Below are 5,469 nucleotides of genomic sequence, written 5' to 3'. Positions count from 1 at the left end.
AAAAAAAAAAAAAAAAAAAAAAGTTTGACAAAATACTTGGCTCTTCCATACATACATGTTCCCACATATCTCAACGAAGAAAGATAAAATAATATTAACATCCACCAAGAATCATTGTTCGTTTCGCAATGAGCGGCGGTTGAAAAACGGCGAGGATCGTTAAAAGCAAACGAACACATTCATTAAAGGCGCCAGACCTCGATCGATCTATTTTCGTGGGAATCTCGTTACGCGCTCCGCGTCCCGATTCCCGCTTTAATCCAAAACGGATTCCCGCGAGGCGACGACGGCCTCGCCGCGTCTCCGCCGCGAGGAAAATTAGAAACCGACTCAAGGCTCCGATTAAAGCGCGGGATTAATGGGAAATGAGAGGCCTGGCGCCCGTTAGAAGACTTCGCAACTCCAAAAGCGGACGATTCTATTATTGGATTGGGGCGAAACCGGTACCACGTTTTTCGTCCTTTTACGCGTTATCATGGATACTCTACTCCGTGCTTACTCTACTGCGGGCGAAATTGCACGCCCGTCAAGGTAACCGTGGCGTATATTACACATGGCGCCTCTACCGGATCGAGATGCCATCGACGCGACGCGCAGTCGCGTCTGCTCGAACGGATTCTCAAGGAACGCGTTCGAATCTGCAATACGATTAGGCGATCGCAAGGCCGCGTGCAATACGATACTGGGTTAACGAGTCCTTTCCTTCCAAACGATCCTCGACCAAGCCGTATTAATTATATTCGTTTCTTTTATACGGAGAGAGGATTTTTGTTGGATGGATTGCGTTGATTACTCGGTTAATTGGAAAATGGTGAGTGAATGTATTAATAGATTGAAGATATTGGTGGATTCCTCGCGTATGGTGGTACGAGTTGTATGAATTCGCTGCTATAGGGAATCGTGAGCGATATAAAGTAACGTGTTTGAATGCATATTACTCGAGAAATTGGATTATATGAAAACAAGTCGCGATATCTTTGCCGCGTTTTAGAAATTTATTATTTATTACAGTATTTTGATTAATTTTGTAATAGATTATTCAATTTGTTCGCAAACAAAGTATCACGGTACGAAATGTTGATTGTAATTAAAGAAATAAGTAAGGGACATCTTGTTATTTTTTTATCTTTCTTGCAAGAAATAACATGGAATTGTAAATGAGTTTAAAGTAGTGCATGAATGACATCGTGTCGCGAGATATCTTGTCCAATGTGTCGCATAAACAACATCGTGTCGCGAGATATCTCGTCCACGGATGCGAAGGGGTTAATCTGAATCTACTTGACATGCGAGGAAACGAATGTGAGAAAGATAATGGGTAATAAAAGAAGGAAAGAGAATATGAGTGGGGATATTGCAATTAACGGAATGTCGATTGGTAATATATAAGAAAATTATAAATTATAATTGTTAAAATTGAAAATAAATATATTGCTTGATTTGTAGAAAGAATTAGGATTAGAGGAAATTATTGAACGTAATAAAATGATGTTTGAATTATATGTAACTTGCCAAATAGACATTAAAGTTTGTTGTTTGTTCTATTTACAATCCCAAATTAGAGAACTAAATTTGTGATTTATATCATAGATAAATGGAATTTGATCTGTGCATTTGTAACAAACAGTGAAATATATTTAACGCCAAAAATTCCCGAATAGTAACAACCAATATGGCTGACAGAGGCGCCTACACGAATCTTCCGTCACGATTGTCTTAATTTCCAAATGAACAATAATAAAGATTCAACTGCTGCGATTCTATACTTGAAACAAATCACAAATTCATGAAATATTTTTATAAATTATAAAATTTATCTTAATAATTTTTTATTTTTATTTCTTGTAACTTTTTTTTATTTGAATAATCTTATAATTCTCTATTCTCGATCAAATTAACTTCTCATTTTTATTTTTTATTTATTTTTATTTTCAATAACCAAATTAATAAAATAAATACGATATCTACGCGTTATTTCTATCTATAAACATAAAATCTACAACTATACAAAAAAATTAAAAAGAAACGAAAGAATATTCCGGAAAAACACATATAAATACACCATTGTCAATAAAAACAAGGACACGATCTTCAAAATAATGTTTTTAAACATTTATTTATACTTATACGAAAATGTTCGGTTTTTTCCCCGAAACTCACACATAACTCGTTTTTCTATCGTTCCCTAATATCACGTAATACACATAAATTCGAAGACAAAGATTCCCTCGTACGCGGTATCGAATCGAGGCGGTGTATCAATTAAAATTAAATTTCTGACTCATTTGATTTGAAATTCTGCACCGTGTGCCGCTCCTCCACTTTGCCAAAACACGATGACCTTGTTTGCCATTGCCTCGCCTTGCACGGTCGCACGAGGCATGAATGGTAGGTTAAAGCTTAAGGCGGCAATGGCCGCTATATATTTGCACAGGTTGCAATGTAAAAGATGCAGAAAACCTGAGTCTCGCGTGTTGATTGTTGGTGATGTACAAACCCTCCACGAGTCCCTCCCTTTCTTCTTAAATCGGAGTCAAAATATAAAAAAAAAAGAGTGTGGGCCCTGAATTTGAGAATTGAAATTCTTGGAAATTGATCTCGAAGATATTCCTTGCAAGGGAATAATCCCTTGATAATAGCTATCCAAAAGTAATTTTCACAGATGAGCAAATCTCAAGAATAAATGAAAATTATTATCGAAAATTCATTTTCAATACAGTATTCATCACAGTGTCGAAAACGTTTGAACGTTTTTTTCATGTTTGTGTGATCTTAGACGAAACGAGCGAAGAAACTGAAAAAATAATGAATAATGGAAAAATGATAAGAGAAAATTGTATTATATGATAATGAAAATTAGAAAAGAATGATTATTTGTATATTATAGAATTGGATATAATAGATTTACACTATATGGATGATAGTAGATAATAAATATGACTAATCTTTAAAAAGCAGAATTAAATAAAAAAATAGTGAATGAAAAGAAGATGAAATGACTTTGGAATTCTGAATGATAAATGATACAACGTCAAAGTTGTGCCTATTATCGTGACAATTATTTCCAAGCTGTAAATTTACTGAAAAGTAAAATATATATAAAAAAAAAAAGAGTAAATAACAGAAGTTAAATTAATTGGTAACAATAAGATTATATCTTGCTTAAATTTAAAAAGATGAAATTATTAAATTGCTTAATCACGAGTTACATACATGATGAAGACTTAAGAGTTACAATGTATGTAACGTGATATATGAGTACTACTTAAGTAGCAGACTGGTATTAAAATGACCTAGACTTAGGTAGCGTAAGGTTGAAATGGCCTAGAATAATATCTAAAATAACTGTATTTTCAAAATTACATTTGTCAAAATGATTTCCCTGAAACTATGTGACCTTTGTTTTAAATTTATCGTACAGTTATACAGTGCAAGAAAATTCAGTTTACCTATTCCCGTTAATTTTATATATCTTTCAAAAATTTTGTTATATAAAAAAGCTATTACTTAATTTTATTTATCAGTCACAATATTTATAATATTTTTTCAGAGAAATCTAAAAAAGATTATTTGCAAAATAAAAAAAAAAGAGTTGTTCTTATCGATTAAATAAGGTTATCATTTTTCTTTCCTCCCAAATAATATCTCTTCCTCCATTAATTTTAATGTCATCGCGAAGAATTATAGTACGGTGCCAAAGTGTTGAAATTTTAGACACATATCTTCCACTATTAATAGAAACAGCATATTACACATTTACATTACTTCCTAAAATCGATACCCCAATTTTCGATACGTCAATGATCATCATCTATTATAAAAAAAATTATATTTTCAATATCACAAATAAAAAAACTTAAAAAAAATCTTGATAAAAAAAAAGTATAAAAAAGATAAAGTATATGATAAAATGAAATAAAAAATATGATAATTATCTTCGTCTCGACAAAGAACGATTGTATCTTTTGTTGTTTGAAAATACTACGAAATAAAAAAAAATATGGAAATCGTGCTCAAGCAAACCGATAATGCAAACGTAATGCAAAGAGGAGAAAATTATTCTAAATACGAAATAAACTTGGAAATGATAAGAAACATAGTACAAGTGCGACAATTTGCGTAATGACGCTGTCTGGCTGATGATAATCGATTTGTCGAAGTGAATTATTAACGACGCCGCCAATATTCGAACGCTGTCGGACGCAAAAACAGATAAAGACAACAACACATACCGGTGTCTGTCCTCTTTGTGTGTCGTTGTGCGTTGCGAAAACAAGGCGCCACCGTGAATGCGATTCACCTTCGATAAATGTCGACGAACGCTATAACCGTGTTTCTCGACGACTATAAAATCCTCGATGATAATGTTTACGATAGAGTATCGTATTCAGATCCGGTGAACACGTTCACGAAATAAGGCAAGATCGCAAAAAAAAACCTTCCCAGACATTGAACATTGATCCACGTGGCATTAATAAATAATTTAATTCCTTTGGCAAACCTGTTTTCTCATCTCATCGTACATATTTAAAGCATAATATTCTCAAAACCAATCCTTGAAATTAAGTAAATCAAACATTGAATTGAAATTTTGGTCATAAACGATATTTAAAATATATAATATTCAATAACTATATAATGGTGACGTGACGAAAATGATGATTAATTTATGTTATGTCCCAATTTCGATAAAGCGAATATTGAAGTATCTTGTTTGTTCGTGAGGTTCGAAGAGAAATTATATTGGATATAATTATTCAGATAAAAATTTAACGTTGTGTGTTTTTCAATGAAATTATAAAAACTTTAATAGGTACGTGATAATTGATAACCTGAAAATACTATCGATATTTTATTTATTTATTTATTTTTTGCATAATTCAATATGTAATCATTATTGCCGTCTTATAATATTTATGTATATAATATTAATCTTTGGTACTTTCTACTTATTCGATAATCAAGCATACATACCATGAAACTATTATTTCTCTGGATTTTAAATATTGCATGCATTTCTTTATATCTTTCGAAAATTATATTTTGATGCATAAAATATTCAATCCTGTCTTCCTAAGTAACAGATAATTCCATTTTCAAGTCCCTACTTTCTCCGTTCAAGAAAGAAACCTGTTATCTCGATTTGAAACCCTACTCAATATAGAATATCTCGACGAAAAATCTCTCTTGGAATCGCTTCCTGAAAACTACCTGTAGATGCGGTTCTTTTGTTCCAACGAATCTTCCAATTCCCAGAAATATCCTTGGCCTTTAAGACCACATAGCGTAAACGGAGAATTCGAATGGAATCAAAAAGCATCGAGCTGATTCCGCGCGCATGATCGTATACGCGGCACTGGCCGGCGAATACAACCGAGAGAAGCCGGCGCGATGCAGCACCGAGTTGCTTTCGCAGTGCTTGCTTCGGTTAGGTTCGGTCAGCTCGTCGGCTAATGCCGACTGGCCTCG

General features: G+C 33.2%; 1 protein-coding gene across 1 annotated transcript in view; it reads right to left on the bottom strand.

The window, feature by feature from the left end:
* LOC102679324 (mothers against decapentaplegic homolog 6) overlaps positions 1 to 5,469 on the bottom strand; it is a 73,081-nt gene that overhangs the window by 57,951 nt on the left and 9,661 nt on the right. The gene's annotated exons all lie outside the window — the stretch shown is intronic.

This window comes from Apis dorsata, unplaced genomic scaffold (assembly GCF_000469605.1).
Source record: "Apis dorsata unplaced genomic scaffold, Apis dorsata 1.3 scaffold_194, whole genome shotgun sequence".
NCBI classification, from domain to species: Eukaryota; Metazoa; Arthropoda; class Insecta; order Hymenoptera; family Apidae; genus Apis; species Apis dorsata.
The sequence above is the reverse complement of the archived record's forward strand: the minus strand, read 5'-3'. Positions and strand labels throughout refer to the sequence as shown.